The sequence below is a fragment of the Parasteatoda tepidariorum genome, chromosome 11 (genome assembly GCF_982258835.1).
Source record: "Parasteatoda tepidariorum strain Cologne lab strain chromosome 11, Ptep-v5.0, whole genome shotgun sequence".
NCBI lineage: Eukaryota > Metazoa > Arthropoda > Arachnida > Araneae > Theridiidae > Parasteatoda > Parasteatoda tepidariorum.
The window spans coordinates 36,495,025-36,514,893 of record NC_141765.1 but is presented as its reverse complement, the minus strand read 5'-3'; the positions used below and the strand labels follow the sequence as shown (position 1 = coordinate 36,514,893).

The following is a 19,869-nucleotide window of genomic DNA, read 5'->3' as shown; positions in this document are numbered from 1 at the left end:
TCGATTCCCTACCGGCTCAAGGCGGCATTACTGCACACTCAATCCTATACAAAATATGCTTATTCAGGTCCCCTCTACATACCTTCTTTACATTTTTGACATATATTTTAGGACCACCCTGTATATATATATATATATATATGTATATATATAATTATATATTGGTGAAATAAATTATTGAGAGAATTTGCATATTTTTTAAAATTTTGCGGAAGGAACTGAACTGAATGTAAAGCCACTGCCAGACAAAAATGTAAATCTTGTACATAAAATACGCAAGCGTACACGTGCGTGTCGGCGTTGCCAGTAGAGATACAGGCGTTATAATTGAGCGTAAGTTAAAACGCATTTTATTCGCTTCTGCGAATTTTTTGGTGTTATTTTGCAGCAATTGGTTAAATTCAAACTGTAACAGTAAAAATGAGTAACCACCAACGTGTAGATGATGGAATAAGGTGGCGAATTGTGAGGAGGCTAAGAAGCAGGTTAATCTCAGGTCCAGATTTGTAGAAAGTTCAATTTAACGCTCAGCATTGTGTGTAACTTTCGGAAACAGTTCCAGGATACCGCATCCATATAGAGAGAAAGCCTGGGTAAGGTCGTCTAAGAGCCACGACGGTCAGAAAAGATCGCGATTTGTCCATTATAGCTAGGCGTAACAGAGGGACTACAGCTTCGCAGCTCTCTCGTGACCTGTATGCAGACATAGGAGCCCGTGTATCAAGGGTGATTGTTAACTTCATGGGAGAGGGTTGTTTGCACGAAGACCTGCTGTTTGCGTCCCGCTCCGGACGAAGAAAGTCCGTTCAGCATGGTGCAGAGAGCGGAGAATAGATCAATAGGTGACCGTTCTCTTCACTGATGAGTCCCGGTTTAGACTAAACACCGAATCTCGAAATACGGTCATATGGAGAGAACCAGGAACCCGTTACCTACCCTCCATTTTCCGCGAAATTGACCATTAAGGTGGATGAGGTATAATGGTCTGGGCAGATATCATGTTGGATGGCTACACACTCCACGTCTTTGAAAGAGGCTCTGTGACTGGTGTGAGGTATAGGGATGAGGTCTTGGAGCCTATGTTCGCTTTTTCAGGGGTGCAGTTGGCCCTGAGTTCATTTTATAGGACGATAACGTGAGGCCACATACAGCTCTTCTGGTCGACGAATTTCTAGGGAGTGTGGATATTTGCCAGATGGATTGGCAAGCCAGATCCCCAGACCTCAACCCTATAAAGCATGTCCGGGACGCTCTGGGGAGGGTAATTGCAACTGGTTGCCCCTTACGAGAACTTCCAGGGAATGAAAACAGCGTTTCTGAATGAGTGGGTCAGGAATCAAATTCCGCTGCAAGCCAAGTATATCAGTAAGAAGGGATCACGACCCTGATTAATCCATTTTTTTTGCTTATTCTGCAACCTCTGTTTCATTCCTTCCGACTCCAACGAGTGTTACGCACGATATTGATTGTGTATTACAATTGTTGAATGGTTATTTGTTTTGTATTGTATCAATGTATGTACATATCAAATTTCATTAAAATCGGTCCAGTAGTTCTTGAGATAATCTACTAAGTTTGCAAATTCTCTTAATTTCTCACACAAGAATATATTATTATTATTATTATTACCAGTATTTGCGTTAAAAGAATGTGAGTTCATAAAAGCCTGTAATGGGCAATTGCTAAATAAAAAATATAAATAAGCTAAAAAAATAACAATATCCAAGAATGTCTTAATTTTTTAAAATTATGTAAAGCTTTTAGCTAATAGAAATTTTAGTACGACTTGGTGCAAACAAAGTCAATCTTTTTTTATAGTTTTAAAGAGAGAAACATTAAAAAAAAGCAGAAATGAATTTTTTACGTTCAACGAAAGTCTGATAACCAATGTACGGTAAAAATAAGATAAATAAATTTTATACTGAAACTAAATGTAATTGCTACATACATTCTTGATTTTAGAATCGGATCTAAGCTTAAAAACAAGATTTTAACGTATGTAAATCACATAACATGCTTTAAATGAATTGCTAAAATTATCGCGATAATCTTCCTATCATCAAATGGAAAAGCAATTTCCATTTTGAGTTACGATTCGGAGATATAAGCTCATTAACAGATATATTTAACGAAAAAAATCAGGATGGAATCTTAAATCGTTTGCAAGCACGCCTCTACTAAAACATTCCGTAAACATTCATATATCAAACTGACATTTCCGCGAGAATTCTACGAATACGCGATTCATTCTGAGATTCGTGTTTTTTGATCCATCATCATAGTGATTTTTACAAGGTGGAGGAAAAAAGTATTTTTTCTTACTCGCCGTCATGACCTCATGAAATATGAGATGCACCTCTTTGCGTTCTTTATTTAATCTTCTAAGAGGGTGAATGCAGTTTGGCAGACGTGACATCAAAGTGACGTCACATAAGACTGACCAACTACGAGATGTTGATATGATTTCGCAGATTCAATCAGTTAAGAACGAAGGCAATGTGCTTCTTTGACATGGGATGGTTTGATTTATTTAGATTTTGGTGGTACGCCCTCTTCATATAGAGAAATCATATTTGGAAAGGTGAGTCTTTTATTAACTTCAAGGTTCATTACGTTTCTTTATTACATCGTTTTTATTAAATATTATATACAGAGCATATAATTTAACAATGACTCTAACAAGTTCTAATTGAATAATCAGTTTTGACATTCATGCACAATTTTTTTAAAAGATATTGTTATTATTCACTCTAGTATTGGCTTAAAAAAGTATATATATATATATATATATATATATATATATATATATATATATATATATATATATATATATATATATATATATATATATATTAGAGAACTTTTCTATATTTGTTTACAGTTTTCATTATTTCTTCATGAGATCGGAACAGTATTGAATTTTTTTTATAATTGGAAGGATTTAGAAATTATTTAATTTGTCTGCATACAAAACTGTGTTACTTATGGTTTTATTGCTGAATCTAAGTACTACCTGGAAAATTCAAACAAGTATATTAGTTACATTACCTACCTACAGGCTAAAACGGAACGATTACAGTTAGCCCATGTGAACGCGCAGTACATTGAAGGTTCGAACGTACAGGGTTTTCACCAGTTCGTCACTTATTCTGCAGTACATTCTATGTCAACAACATTTTATACAAGGTTTATTTCTTATAATCTGCAGAAAAAGAGTATACCGACAAAGAGTTTGAAGATACAATTTTTAATGAATTAAAATTGATTTCTGATACTTTTCCGCAGCGTCAGCCATTTTTAAATTGTGGCGTTTTATTCCTCAGCGATAATTAATGTTTAATCTAGGAATATATTTACTTATTAAATCATAATTTAATGATTCCGAATGTTACTAACTATTTGAATGACACAATATTTTTTACCTTTTTTGAGTGAGCCTGGTTTAAGCTCTGTCTGAAGTGAGAGATCTTGAAAAGAAGTTGGGGCCAATTTCTTTAACACATTATCTCTACTTTTGTAAGTGAATTTAACCACCGTGAATGTCTAATTGTTTAAAACTTGGCTTAAAGTGAGAGACCGTGAAAAGAAGTTAGGATAAAATTTGTTTTAATCCATTAATTTAGTTGATTTAAAAACTGTTCAGGACTTTTAAGGGAAAAAAATAATAATGCAAAGAAATATTAAACTATTTAGATGTTAAAGAAACGTTTATTTCTGGTCAAAATATGTTTAAAGTAATGTTTATTTCTGGTTAATAGATTCAAACCATTTAAAAAGCAGTTCATTAAAGCTTTTTTTGAAAAAAAATTTATAATTCCGGGAAATATTTATTTATTTAGATGTTGAAGATATTATTAATATTTTAGAGGCTCAAATTTCGAAGATTGTGTATGTTTTAACACATTTTAAAATTATTCCTTTTTAAACCATGTACCAGCTCTGTTTGTGAGCCAGATGAATTTCATCTCCCTCTGGTTAACTGTTTTCGTTTTCGTCACAACCGCGCAATACATAGCAGAGAAGGTGACGTATTTCTATTTAATGAATTAGAATTTTCTCTTACTTAAATTATTGAATTATATTTTTTTCCACTCAATTTTTTTTCTCTTTTTGATACTATACAAATATTTAAAATAACAATAATATAAAGCTGTTTTTAAACTACAAAAATAAAATTCTTCAGAATCAGATATTCTATTGAAATAATAATGGAATCCATATTCATTTATTTGAAATATAATAGGGCACGTTTCAAAAAGTGGCTGTAATATTAATCACCATGTACTACCGCAAACCCTAAAAAATTAACATTTTCATCAAAAAGGTCCAATTGGTTAACTGAGCCAAGGTAATATCAAAAATATTTTTTTAAGTAGTTTCCAAATGTTTTTTTCTTTTCAAAAGGGAACAATAAAGCTTCATTTGAATACAACTTGCATAAACAGTTGACAACATTAGATCAGTTTTTTTGCTAGTCTAAACATGTTTAGAAAAAATGGTCTAGGGTTCAAATGCAATGATTGAAACAGTATAATTATTTTACTATAAAATATGTAAAGTAAGCACTTAAAACTTATTTATCTATTCCTAAAATCACTTCCTAAATACTTCAAAGCACTGTTTAAATATTTTTGCTGCAAAATTTCATTTTCTTATACATAAAATAGCATAACATATGCAAAGATAATTTCCCCCATCAATTTATTGTTAAAGATAACCTAATGCCTTAAAACTTAAGAAGAATTTAATATCATCTAAACTTTTTTAAATCATAACTATTTTGTAAAAGTAGTGCTTATATAGTACATATAACTAGTAACAGTAGGACATTGAACTTAAGTTTGTGCAGTCGCAACAAAATGGTCATGTTAGGTTTCTTGTTTTTCGTTCTATAAAACTAGTTTTTTTTCTATTTTTATACACTTAAAAAACGTTTCTTATCAAAGAATTGCTAAAATATGTAGGAAAAAACTATAATTTAAATTGATATATTTTGGTTTTTAAATTTGATTTCAGAAAATAAAAAAAATGCAATTTTTAAAAAAATGTATTTAAGCAAGGCTAGTATATAGAGCCTAAGAAATACTTTCTAATCTTTTGTAATAATTTATTTCAAAATTTTTCAAATAATTTATAATAATGGTTTATTAGACATAAATTGATAAAAATGTAGTAGCAGAGTTGCCATGTAGTAGCAAAGTTGCCATGTCAAAGTTACTTTGTTGACATGAAATATTATCTTTTTCAATTAGTAAAAATGGTAGGCGGTCCCATAGGTATTATTAGATTATAACCTTATGATTAACATTACATTAAAATTTTTGTAATTTTCTGATGATTAGTTGTAACTAAAAAAATAAATTTTTGCTTCACTAGTTTATTGCTTCTGACAGAAACGTCATTGTTGTAGTAAAATTACTTAGTTAAAAATCTCTGATTTACACTGGGTTTAAAAAAAAAAACTTGCAATTTTTAAAATATTTTTTCTTCACTTTTTATGTGCTAATCGTAAATATCAAGTATTACGTATAGTGTGCAAAATGGTTTAATGAAAAGGCTTATATTTAAAATTATATTATATCTAAAAAATTTTAGTACCTTATTATAAATGTTCCTTAATTTATTATTTTTCTAATAATTTCATAGCTTTGGAAATAAATATTTTGGAGATTTTTTACAACATCATGTTGTTAAAAGATTATTAGAGAAGTTCTTGTATTTATATTTACTCTAAGTTTCTAATTATCTCTAGAGATAATTAAAATAAGGAATATATGTTGTTTTTATTTTCAAAGTTAATTAGTTTTTCCCCTGTTTATGCAAAAAAAGTGTAATGATTTTTTAGAAGTAATGAATTAATTATTTTTTAGAGTATCATGAAAAAATCACTGAGACATTTTATTCAGTTACTAACTATTACAAAATCTTGTAACGAATTTGATTTTTTTTTCTGACACCCTATAAAAACGATGTTTTTAAAAACTATGATATATAAAAATTTTATTGATAGAAGGAACATTTCTTTCATATAATAATTTTTATTTTCAAGGAAAAAGTGCTTTTTATCATAATAAAAGTAGACAAGGAAAACAGTATTTTTTTGAACAAAAAATATATCACTTAAGTAATTATTTCTAAATATTCTTTAAGTCAATTATTTTAACTAATTTTCGAAGATAGTTTGATGCAAAATTTTTCTCAAACTAAGCTACGAAACGTTAAAAAATTGTCTGCTTGAAATAAAAGAAACGGGAATAGTACTAAAACTAGTTTACTCTAAAAAAATTGTTTTTTAAAAAGACAGGTAGTCTTATTTTAAGAGTTGTTTAGTTTTAATTGTTTTAAAATTTAATGCTATGTTCCGCATACGATTCAATTAATAACTATCTCTTTTAACGTTCATTATTCTGAAAGACAAATTGGTTTCTAAATTTTTCTATAAAATACAGTGTAATGACTTAACATACTTACCAGAAATTTTGTTTTAATTGCTGGAAGAATTGTTGTTTTCTTCAGAAAAATCTATTAGATGTGATCCCTAACTCCTCACATTCAGTGTATTTCGTAGGTTATTTCGTCGGCAAATTCATATCCAATGTTATCCGAATTGCAATTAACTAACCCATCTGATAAAGGTTTTTATTTTAAAATACTTTTATTTGTGATGAAATTGTCTAAAAATTAATCTACCATTATATATATCTTGAATCACATGATACATTAATCACAATTTTGCTCTTAAAGCTTTCATATGTTTAAAATCTTGCCAAAAAGTTACTTTTACCCTTTTTTTACGATCAATATTTGATTGAGATATAAATTAAATCAGTTTTACAAGTAACAACTACGTGCAAACTAAAATGAAGTATTTTACCTTGCATGCTTCAGGTGAAAACTTAAAAATTAAAAAAGAAAAAAAAACCGAAGCTCACAGAAATTAATGAATACTAGTATAGCTGAAAAACTAATCCGAAGAAATGTTTAAGTAACTCGTAAATAATTACTAAACTCTAAGATGAGTTGTCTGATTTTAGTACTATTGCACTTGCGTTTTTTCTTTTTCTAAAGAGTCAATCTAACTTTTCGGTCATCATAATATCTTATATCTGTCGCTGAACAGCTGACCCAATTTCAGGTTTCCGACAACTAATGTTCAACTCCGTAGCCTTGTAATTTTGAACCAATCCGGAAGACAAGGAAACTCCTGGTTCAGTACCCCCAGAGGTAATGATGTTTTATGGGAACATGGAGGACTTTGCGACTCGACAGAGTTAACGTGCATCAGTCACCATTTACTACACGGGGAGTTTTCGGCCGGCGGGGATCGAACCCATGACCTCTTGGACATGGGCCCAGTGCCCTACCAGCCCAGTGCTATCCCGGCCCCCAGTCATCATAATAGCAAAATATTTGTGTATCTGAACAAACATAAAAGAAAGAAAAAAAGGAGACGGAAAAAGAAAATCGAATTTTATATATAATCGCCCATTTTTATTTTTCTTGGTACGCTTTTGGATAGCAACAACCTTTCAAGGAAAATATGCGTTTTATTCAAGAAATAATATTTTATATGTGATTTCGTTTAGAATTAAAGTTATCTATTAAAAATATAAATATAATATAAAAATTATCTATTAAAAATATAAAGTGGCTTTTATCCAAAAACTGAAACAAGCTTGTCAGTCTTTCAGCATATATAGTATTTAAAAATTTTTGACAAACCCAGATACATTTTACTATTTTAACTTAACGTACGTTTTTTTTCTTCTAAAACATAGAGAATTTCTTCAACAAATAAAATTGATGTTTAAAATCTACTTGTTGAACATGATAAAGAGAAAGGAATGGAATATTAAGCGCTTTATAACAATTCTATGTGTAGAATGTGAACAAAAATGGTGATAAACAATATTTAATAATTGCATTTTGAACTGCTTTTAGTTTAATTTTTTTAGAAAATCTGAGACACCATAAAATAAAATAATATTTTATGCTACACAGAGAAAAAGAATTTTGGTAAAGTTACCGTACTATGAGGTACTGACATTTCTGGTAAAAGGAAAAAAAAAGCGCAATTCTGGTTAATAAAACCACAATATATGGTATTTAAAACATCCATTCGGTATTTTCCGTCATAATAAGATTACTAAATTTTACTACATTTACCAAACTTTATCGCGTATTATAAAACCATATTTTATTGTTAATTTTACCAAAATCATTACCAAAGCACCTGGGTAAAAATTACCAAGCTTTTTGGTGTTTCTATAGAGTGAGAAGCATATTAATTTTACCATATTCAGGTAGATTTGGTCACACTTTTTTTCTTAGGGTAAATAATAAAACAGCAATGAAAAAAATGTGAACGAAAAAAAGTCATATTACTTTTCAATTACACTCTTGTTTTCAAATAATATTTTTATTTCGTTTTCTGTAATGTTGAGGAAAATACTGCATATTTTTTTTTAAAATTAATTTCCCACTATTTTGCTTTTCTGAAATCTTTAAAATTAAGCTTATTTAAAAAAACATGTATATTCATAACAAATTTAATAGTCTTAGTTAAGAACGAAACTTATAATTTAATTTACTTTTTATTTCACATACGTGATGAGGAAAGGGCTGTTTTGGAACAATATTGTGATGAATTGCAAAAAATAAACTTCTTACGTAATTTCATTTTAAATACATGCTTTTATCTTAAAAAAATGTATTTCATAACATATTTTTTAGAAAGGCAAATTAATTATAATTAGTAAATTACTTATAATTATTAAATTACCTATAATTAAAATATTTTTTAGGAAGGCAACTTAAATATAATTATCAAATTAATTGAGAGTTCATGTATATGTTTTGCATATTTAATGTCGTTATAAAACCTATCGATATTTATGACATATTTAATCGTCATTAGAACAAACGTGTTATGAAAACTTAGCATTTTATGTTTTTAATATACAAATATGATGAAGAGAGACTTGTATTGTTTTGAAAGAAGTATATAAGCCGTGTTGAATTGACGAAGAAAATAAGCTTTATATGTAATTTCCTTTTAAATACAGCCTTTCCAAAATATGAAAGATTAAATTTATTTAGGACTCAGGAATATTTATGACAGATTTAATCGTCATTAGGACAACCTGTAATGAAAACTTAGCATTTCATGTTTTTAATTTAAAAAATATGATAAAGAGAGACTTGTATTGTTTCGAAAGAAGTATGTAAGCCGCGTTGAATTGACGAAGAAAATAAGCTTTATATGTAATTTCATTTCAAATACTGCCTTTCCAAAATATGAAATATTAAATTCATTTAGGACTCAGGAATATTCATGACAGATTTAATCGTCATTAGGACAACCTGTAATGAAAACTTAGCATTTCATGTTTTTAATTTAAAAAATATGATAAAGAGAGACTTGTATTGTTTCGAAAGAAGTATATAAGCCGCGTTGAATTGACGAAGAAAATAAGCTTTATATGTCATTTCTTTTTAAATACAGCCTTACTAAAATATGAAATATTAAATTTATTTAGGACTCAGGAATATTTATGACAGATTTAATCGTCATTAGGGCAAACGTGTTATGAAAACTTAGCATTTTATGTTTTTTAATTTACAAATGTGCTGAAGAAAGAAGTGTTTTGTTTTGTTTCCAAAGAACTATATATGCTGTGTTGAATGGAAGAAATAAGCATCTTGTGTGATTTCAGTTTTAATGCAGTCTCTTCACGACTCTTTTATTAAAAAAAAGAAAAAAAAAGCGAAATATAGCGTGTCTAAAGTCTTTTAGGGTTCTTAAACAGTTCCGTGCTTCAAAAGACACGCTTAGACACTTCGAAATGCGAATTTTTCTAAAGAATTCGCTTAGAATGAGATCTTAAATGAAGTGTTTCAAGTACTCTTAGAGTAAATACTTAAAACAACGGCGTAGTTCATTATACCACTACACCCCATGTTTCTATGTCGGTAATACTTCTGGTCTTTGATAACGCTCTTTTGTGTTCTTTGGAGCAGTTATTTTATATGTTTGACATTGAAGCTTACTGTTTTTGAATGCTGTTTTCTTACTATATATGTTGATATATCGGAAAGTTTATTGAGTTATTAAAAGAGTGCAGAAATGTTCGCGATTTTATTTCGTCTAATCAAAGCTTAACAATGATAATAAAAAAATAGAGAAATTTTAAAAGCATCATATGGTACGCAAAATACATACTTTAATTTTTTTATCTTAGAATAAATTTTTGCAACTCCCTTAGTTTTTTTTCCCTTCGTGTTAACCCTCTGCCTTGTGCACTGTTAGAAATTTCTCGGAAAAAATGGTTGAATAACAATTTAATGAATGGTTATTTTACCATATTTAATCAAAACAGTCAAATAACCATAAATAAAATGGTAATCAAACTGTTAAGTTTGAGAAAAACTGTTTATTAACTGCTTTCATCTAATACGGTTAAACAACCAGAATCTTATCTCACCAACTAGAACCACCTAATGAAGCTACTTAATTCTTTGCAACAGAGTACATATCATAGCCGAGCGGGCTTATCTGTCAATCTCATGACCGGCAGAACTGGAGTTCGAGTCCTAGTGTTGACACCACAATATTTCCTCCATTCCCTTCAACACATGAAGAATTTCTAGTGTCCAGCACTCTCCAATGCCTATTACCTTACAGAATGCCGAACTCCCATGTCTAGTTAATAATTAATTATTTTTTACTTTTATGAAAATTGCTAGTTGTAAATGGTTAAAAAACTGTATAGTTTTGTATTCATGGTTTTATAACTTTACTTTTTGTAAATGTTTTCAGAACCATAAAGCGAAAAAATGGTCTTTACCGTAATTTTTATGGTTAATCGGATGGACAGACAGCTGCCAGTTATTTTACTATAATTTTAAAATGAAAATTTTAACACTGTGCGCAGTTGCTAAAATACTCAAAATTGATATATTATACCAAATTCACTTTTTGGTTTAAGGAGAATTTTTTTGATTCTTAATCACAGTTAAATGATGATGACAAAAAACTAGAAGGGTTTTGAAAGCATTGGATTATATTCAATACATGCAATTTCACTTTAACAAAATAAATTTACAATCTCATATAGTTCATTTTATAAAACGATTCACATTAACCCTATTTAAACTACCATACTCAGTGGCGCGAGCGTTCGACTTCCAATGAGGCGAACCGGGTTCGAATCCAGTCGATATGAAATCCGCACCCGGCTTGCACTGACCACAGCACTGAAGTGAAATATCCTCAGTGGTAGACGGATCATGGGTTAGAGTCCCCTTGCCGTCAGGTTAACCGTGGGAGGTTCTCGTGGTCTTCCTCTCCATGTAACGCAAATGCGGGTTGGCTCCATCAAAAAGGCCTCCACGAAGGCAAATTTTTCCCAATACTCGATCCAGGAGTTTCCTTGTCTTCTGGATTGGGTTTTAAATTACAAGACTACGGAGTTGAACATTAGTAGTCGTAAATCCACAAAATTGGGTCGGCTGTTCAACGACGGTTATAAAATAAAATTAAACACGGAATACCCAGTGTTTAGTCCCAAAGTATGATTGATACTCATTTTGTCAACCCACTGAAGTAATGAAAGACTGAGGAAACCCTGATGGTTCGAGGTTTGATCCCCGAACCAGTGACACAAGAGTGCGAAGTGCTATCACTCAGTCAACGGGTACTCTAATTTAATATTTTTTCCGAATTCTTTTTTTTTTTTTTGGTTTGAGAAGTTTGCTTTGGTTCTTAATTAACATACACTGTTAGAAATTTTGAAACGCGTCGAACCGTAATATCATGCTAAGTTGAAAAATATTCTTCTTCTTCCACTGGCACAACAGCCCAGGATGAGCCTTGGCCCTCTCAACAAGTCTATGCCAAGACATTCTTCCCTTAGCCAAGGTTCTCCGGTTTATTATCTTTAAAACTTGTAAGTCCTTTTCAGGGCAGTCTAAAAACCTTAGGTTTGGCAGTCCTCTTTTTCCTGTACCTGTTGGCCTGGCACTGAAAACTTTTTTGGTTGTCCAGCTATCCTCAATTCTTATAATGTGGCCTGCCCGTTTAATCCTTTGAATTTTGATAAATTTAATGACATCAGGTTCTTTATATGCTTTGTAAAGTTCCGTGTTTGATCTTCTAAACCAGGTACCGTTTTTACTTATTCCACCAAAAATGCTTCGTGGTATTTTTCTCTTAAATCTAGCTATCATATTTTTATCTCCACGGGTCATTGTCCAGGTCTCACATGCGCATGTAAGTACTGATCGTATAAGACATTTATAGAGTAACACTTTTGTTTTTCTTTTTATTAGGCTTGAATTAATTTTTCTTGCGAATTAATTTCTCTTGAAATTGATTATACGATGTTGCGGTTCAAACTGAACGAGAATTTAACTCAGCATCTCATTATGGTATCAGAAACTTTGCTTCAAGGTGCTTGCATTATATTTCAACGCTGAGCCAATGTTACTGAGAAAACAGAAATAATACTTCTCTTTAAGTTACCTTTTTCATTGTGATGTTCTTTGCTAAATTACTAATAAATCTACCTTGGGTGGTAGGTGAATTAGTAATGAAATCTCGTTTGGGATATAAACAGGAAGTATTTTATTACACATATTTATTTTTTAACTTTCCTTTTTTGGCGCTTATTTATTTTTTGTCGAAGAGTTAATGATGTGTTAAAATGAGCTTACGAATTAAATTTTAATGATATAACTATTTTTCTTTTGGTTAAAATTCAGATGACGCTTCTTGAACTTTGTATCTAATCTTTAAGATTCATTCAATTAATCTTCTAAAATAATTCTGAGAAAAATAATAATTGGCTATATTTTGAAATTTCAAAAAATAAAAGCTAGTTTTTGTATTCAATGTATTTTTAAACAAAAAATGATGATCTTCTATGAAGCGGTGTTTATTTCAGTTAATTGAATGGAAATTGAAGATTTTTAAGGATTTTATTATAGAAAATAAACTGTATTTTTGCTACATGAATTAGCTTATATTATGAATTTTCGTAATTTTATACGGAAAAGCATTTTCTGAAAATTTATGTACTAACTATTTTATAAGATTTCTGTGATTTTTTGATATTTTATAATTACTGCTTGGGAAATAAAAAAGCAATGCTTTTTAATTAGAAAATAAAATGTTTAACAGAAATTTTAGCAATATATTATCTTATAAAAGTTCTTTTTCTTTCTATTAACTTCAAATTCTAAGTATCGAAAAGCATCCTGAAGCTATTTTTTTATAACAAAACAATTGATACAGTGAAAAATCTGATGAATTTAAATACTTGGCATAATTTTTAAAGTGTATGCAAAATAAGAACAATCATTTAAACTTTATCTTACTCAAATATTTCTTTTAGAATCAGCAAAAGTCTATTCAAATATATTTTGAGTAAAAAAATAAAAAAAAGATTGCAAAGCTATTCATTGATGATTCAATGTCGAAGATATTATCTAAAAGGGGTGGAACTACTGCAAAGAATCAGGTAAATAATTTCCATGCTATTATCATGACAAGGTCATCTTAGATTAGTTTTATTCAGTTACGCTTTTAATAACGTATATTAAAAACATCTTGATATGACATTGATATGACGATTAATAAATTAGATTTTTTAATGATTTAAATTTCGATCATTTTTGGACGTAATTAAATGTAGGGAATTGTGAATATTAAGTTGACTTTTTCTTTACGGTAATTCTATAATTACGTATTAAATTACATCATTCTTAAATCATATTTATAGTAAACCTCTCTCATGGGGAAAAATGCAATCTAAATTAATTTATGACAAAATCTGCTGTTATTTATTTAGGCAATAATTACTTAATTTAAAATTTAATTATTCGTTTCATTCAAAAGAAATCACTAAAGATAAAAATATGAGCTTCATGACCAGCACAGACTATGAAAGATTTAATCTTATTAAAGGAAAAAGGAAAAAAATCCTCTCTCGCAAAAGCAGTAATCTCAAAAAAATCTTGAACTTTAATTAAAAAAAACTAATAAATTTTAATTCTCAAAAGGGTATTTGATGAAAGGAATACAACCAATACTTTAAAGTATAAGTTTCTATTAAAAGCTATATATCTTTATAATCCCTACTTTTTCGTTTTTGGAATAAGAAAAAAAAATGGATGAAGCATCGAGAAGCGCAATGAAGTAAAAAAGAAATAAAAAAAAGCTTAGATGCAGCCTGATTTATTATTTCCTTAAAAGAATTTTTCTTTTAAAAAAGAAAATACTTCTTATGCTTCCACGTACTCTCATAATTTAGGATTTTCTTTTCATGCGAACAGAGAACAGTTTTTCAACAATTTCACTTTTTATTCGTTTTATTTTCTTCACGATTACATCAAGAATTTATTAGTTCTGTGATAACATCATGCTGCTTAAACAGTAACCAACGAAAATCTCAAAAGTGCTAAAAACTACGCGATTGGTGTTGAAAATTTTAAATTTTGCATTTTACTTACAACGGAACTGGAAATGATAAATTTATAGACTAGTTTCTTCAGTAGTTAGAGCTTAAAAACAGCTTCGATAATGCCTGAGTTGAAAAAAGAAAATACTGAAGTCCAATTTTTATAGCGTTTTTATGGCAAAGACTAGTTAAATATGTCCTTATTTAAATATTTCAAAACGTGTTTTTTAATAGTCATGAAATTTATCAAAAAATAAAACACAATCGTATCCCTAAAGTAACTGGAGCTTCAAAAAGATTTATTTAAAGGAAGCGAATGGAATTATTTAAGCCAATATAAATTTTTATAGAAAAATATTCATAACTGGGTGGATATATTACTTTAACAGAAAAAGAGAAGCGAGAATTTTATATTCTAGCAGCACATGCTATTATTTCAACATTTTGAGATGAAAATCATAAAGCATTCATTTTTAATACTTACCATTGAGTGTTTGAAAAATATACAATTTATTTGCGAATAAAATTTTCAGCACTAAGTTTAAAGATTTTGTGTAGACATTGCAATAATAATTTTTCTTTATTTCAGTTATTACATTTTTAAAAGCCTGTACAAAATTATTTTAAGAAATAGATTTAAACTATAAAGAGGGTTGAGAAAAAAATAATACTCCAATTTTTTAAAGGGATTTTGAGAATTTTCTTTGAAAAAATAATAAATTTTTTCTAAATTTTCATATTATGGAATAATTTTGTTTACGTAGAACTATTTTTTAAAAGCTACGCAAAGAAATATTAACTATTTGAATTCATTAGTTTATTATAAAGTATAATAAATTTTAATGAATATGGGTTTAACATTTTGAAATATGAATTTAAAATAGCAACAATCAGACTGTGACTTCGAGTAATCGTCCCTTGACAAGTAATTGGCAAGTAAGTGTCACTTTAATGAAGATATGAATGGAAATTTAGTCGTAAAACTCAAAATCGAACTTTAAATCATAACAACTTTTATATTTTCTGAGCAATTCCTAGTAAAACAATATCTTGTCAATATCGGTGTTTGGAATAAAAATATTTTGCAAATTTTTGCTAAGTATAGCGCAGTTGTAAAAAATGCCTAAAATAACTTTTTATCTAATGTTCCGGAATTAACATACTAGGTTGAAGTCTTATGTATAATTAATTAGTATTGACGATGTTTTAAGTTGTAAAATCGGACACAGAAAAAAATTCTTTTTTGAATAGCTGACGTATAAGTATATTTGAAGTCTATCATATGAGGGAGGGGAATGCAATCTGGAAGAAATGGTTTCAATAGTTTTGTTAGGAGTGGAATCAAGTTGAAGCATCCCCTTATATTAATAACTATAGTGTATTTTACCATATTCCTAAAACTATTTGCTAGAAGCAAAAGTTGACACATCGGATTTTCCTGCTGGTATATGTCATCATCCAGAGGAAAAAACATTTAGCATGTAGAGGTGGACATGTTCCGAAAGGTCAGATGCGTACTTGTGCTTATTCATTATGTTTTCCACAATGATGAGTGCACCCAGAAAATGCCACGTAAACATTTCTGAGATCATAATGCTCCCTCCTCAAGCTTGGATTTTTCGGCAAATGTTTCAGGATGTTAGGTTTCAATCGTTTTATGTCGTTTTATGCAAACATCCGTCTGCCCGATGGAGCATAAAACGTGATTATTCGGAAAAAGTAACCTGTTGCCACTCAGTGTGCATCCCGTTGAGGTATTGGAGTGTAAATTCCTGCCTTCGGCGACGAAGCTGGACTACGGCAATAAGCATTGGTGCATTTGCAGTAACCTCATGTCTGCTGCTGAGGATTATACGCTGCAAAGTACCTTAAACCGTCACTGAAAAGGCATTATTGGAAGCCTTTTGGTTTCGAGATTTCGGTGGGTGGTCAGTTGCTCAACGATAGCATGTTTATCCTACCGAACGCAGCCGTTGTTCACCTTTGTCATCTATGGCCCGAGGTTCACTACAATTAACCAAGTAGCTTATTTTGAAAAGTACCATTTTGTCATGGTATACTTTTATCACGGCGGCATACAAACAGTTAAGGAAAATTATTCATTTCGGAAATGCTTCCAACCTTGGTCCGAAAGGTAATGAACATGCCCCCTTGGACGTCGGATAAATCTCTATATTTTTGCATTAAGACAACAATTCCAATGTTTTCCGGATACCTTTTACACCTTTCCACCCTCGGATACCCTTTTTATATACGCTCTTTTGCAATCAGCTGCAACCTACTTTCAGTGAGTGGTCATTTCGCGTTGACGTCGGAACTAGATGGAGGTTACATTCACATTAAAGTGACTAGATTGTGTGGGACAGATATATATATATATATATATATATATATATATATATATATATATATATATATATATATATATATATATATATATATACATATATATATATATATATATATATATATATACATATATATATATACATATATATATATACATATATATATATACATATATATATATATATATATATATATATATATATATATATATATATATATATATATATATATATATATATATATAACGTCGTTGCCGAGTGGAAGGATTAAAACAGGTCATAGGTCGGGAAGGAGGGTACAAAATTTATTTATTAATTATTAGACAAGAGCAGTCATGAGAATGAAAAAAAGTGCACATGAAAAGTTGCGCTCCTTGGTTATATGTTAGGGAAAATCTTGCAAAGTAAAATCCGTAAAATGTCTTAATTTAGGGAAAGAGGGAAATCTTAGTAGTTGCTATTGGTTTATGAAAGAGAACGCGCGTTTCCCACACAAAGCAAGGGAAATATGTCCTGCTCTTAATTAAATGCATAGTTGAGCCAAAAATAGATTTAAGAACAGGATGTGGCTTTTAAAAGTGTGAGAAAGTATTTCAAATAGAATAATTAATTAGGATGAAGTTTTATAAAAGAAACTAACATAAAAAGATTAATTGAAGCTTTTTATGTTACATCCCCCCTCGCCAAAAATGTCTAATTAGAATCCAAAATTTTGAAATTATCCATTTGCAAAATCTTCCCTATGGTAGAAGTACAAATAAAATAACCAAATTTGTAATGGTAACAATATACAAAAGTAATATAAATTATAAAACATTTACATATGTTCTCATTGTAAAAATTTTAACACAATTAAAAATCTGTAGTAGCATCATCAGCAAATTTAAATTTTCATTTTCAACAGTTTTTTTTGACTTAACAGTTTTTTCAGTTTCAAAAGTCTTTTGTTTAAAAATCACAACACAGCTTTTTCACTATAAGAAGTATTCTTCATAAAAACAGTTTTTTTGACTTAACAGTTTTTTCAGTTTCAAAAGTCTTTTGTTTAAAAATCACAACACAGCTTTTTCACTATAAGAAGTATTCTTCATAAAAAAAACTATTTAAGTTAATTCTTCAATCATGATGACAAAAATTTATAAACATGTGTTAGAAATGTGTAATTTAAAATGTAAAACACAAAATACAAAAAAAGTTATACAGGAAAAATTTCAATCTGAAATTAGATTTGAGTATTGTTTACCTTGTTTGAAAACAAAATAAAATAAAAAATGACACAGTGGTTGTTATTCTGAAGACCAAGGTTGTCTTTATTTCACTTTATCTATTATTTACCTTACATTTTTTGTCACTTTAATAGCAAAATATTTGAAATTTTTTTTTGCAAAATCACCTGAAGTTAGGAATTTATTAATTTTCTTGGATTTGCACAATTCTGTCAACATGATTTTGACAATGTTACGCACCATTATCATATTTAGTCTCAAGAATATTAGAAAACACAAGACAATTTTAAATTTTGCTATTTGAATTGTTATTATTATTATTTTTCTTTTTTATGTCCAAAATTTGCCTTCTGTAAAATTTTTTCTTTTCCTTTTCTCTCTTATTTTTCTTTCTACTTTCTTTTCTTTCTACTTTCTTTATATTTATTTATTTGTACTTTTATTTTCTTTCTTGGTATTTTGATTGCAATTATTAACCCGTATTTCAGGAAATATGTAAAGACAAATTGCTTTTATAATCAGAAAAGATGATCAGTCTTCTCAGATTTTGCATTACAACCTGTTTAACACAATCGCTAATTGAAATCCAAAACAAAGCTTTCAAATTTAATATGGTATTAAGGTAAATCAGTTTTTTATTTTTGACTGATCTAGCTATTTTCCTTATTTTTAATCTGAAGTGCAAGTTTGGTTATTTTGCAAATTACCTTTTTTTTTTTTTTTTTTTCATTTCTATCTTTCTTTTTTCTTGGACATAAATATTTCTTTTTTTAAAAAAATTTTAGCTCGGATATTTTTTTAAAGTAATTTTTGTGCAGAGATCTTAATTGATAATTTCATTTGTCACAATTTTGTTAGGGAATTCAAATTTTTTCATTTCTATTTTAAACGTGTTTTTGAAGTGTGATGGTTACTAAATGTTTCAATTTGTGTTTGATCATTTTCCTATCTTTATGCTGGGATTGTCACTCAGCAATAAGAGACTTTGTTTATTTATGGACATATCTGAGCTATGAACTAATTACCAACGTTGGACTAAAGCATTAATGTCTGGTTGTACTTCAATTTAAATTCTAACAACAAGTATTTTATTCATTTTTCCAAACTATTTGCATTAGTTTCAACATTTCTTGATTTAATTTTTGCAACACCGTAATTGCATTCACATATCTAAATTAAATTTCAATAATTACTGCAGTTGCATTACGAAGAGAAAAAAAAATTTAAATGGCATTTTCATTTAAACCCTAATCACTGTAAAACAAAAATATAATTTCTACTACTCAAAAAATCATAGAAGCTGTAACACATAAAACAATATGAAAATAATTTCTTGAAACACTTTTCAATCAAATAAATCAATTAACTGAAAATAAAAATTTAAAGAAATAAAAATTTCAGTAAATACTATCAATATATAAAAAGTAGTTTCACTTTGAAACATCAAATAACGGAAAAAATTAAAATCATAATCATTTAAGAAATTGTTTTATGAGAATTGTAAAAAAAAAAATAAACTCAAAGGATACGTGAAAAAGTTCGAATTAGTCCAAGATATTTTGAAAATCACAACATCAGAGATGAGAGTGCGTTGAAATTCCGTGAACACAATTCCAAAACCAAAGACGAGAGCTGCTAGGGAAAAAATTTGTTTCTTCGTTAAGATGAATCGTAAATTAACACCAATAGTGACGGAGAAATTGAAGCTTATTTTTCTTTTGAATGTCGAACATCTAAGGAGACCATCCTAAATTATTCCGGGGTGTGAAAACAATTCATCGACGATAAGATCCAGCTCAGCACTTAAGAGTGGTAAAATCAACGCTTTCTCAAAGG

General features: G+C 29.2%; 1 protein-coding gene across 4 annotated transcripts in view; it reads left to right on the top strand.

Annotated features, from left to right (window-relative positions):
* Positions 1-2,441: 2,441 nt before the first annotated feature.
* LOC107443766 (glutamate-gated chloride channel) overlaps positions 2,442-19,869 on the top strand; it is a 181,883-nt gene continuing 164,455 nt past the window's right edge. For 2 of the 4 annotated variants that reach the window (XM_071187492.2, XM_016057733.5), the window contains exons 1-2: positions 2,467-2,581; positions 13,395-13,520. The gene's annotated coding sequence lies outside the window, so the exon portion shown is untranslated. Of the gene's footprint in view, positions 2,582-13,394; positions 13,521-19,869 lie in introns of all 4 variants that reach the window. The other 2 variants (XM_016057734.4, XM_016057732.4) reach the window with 1 other exon arrangement.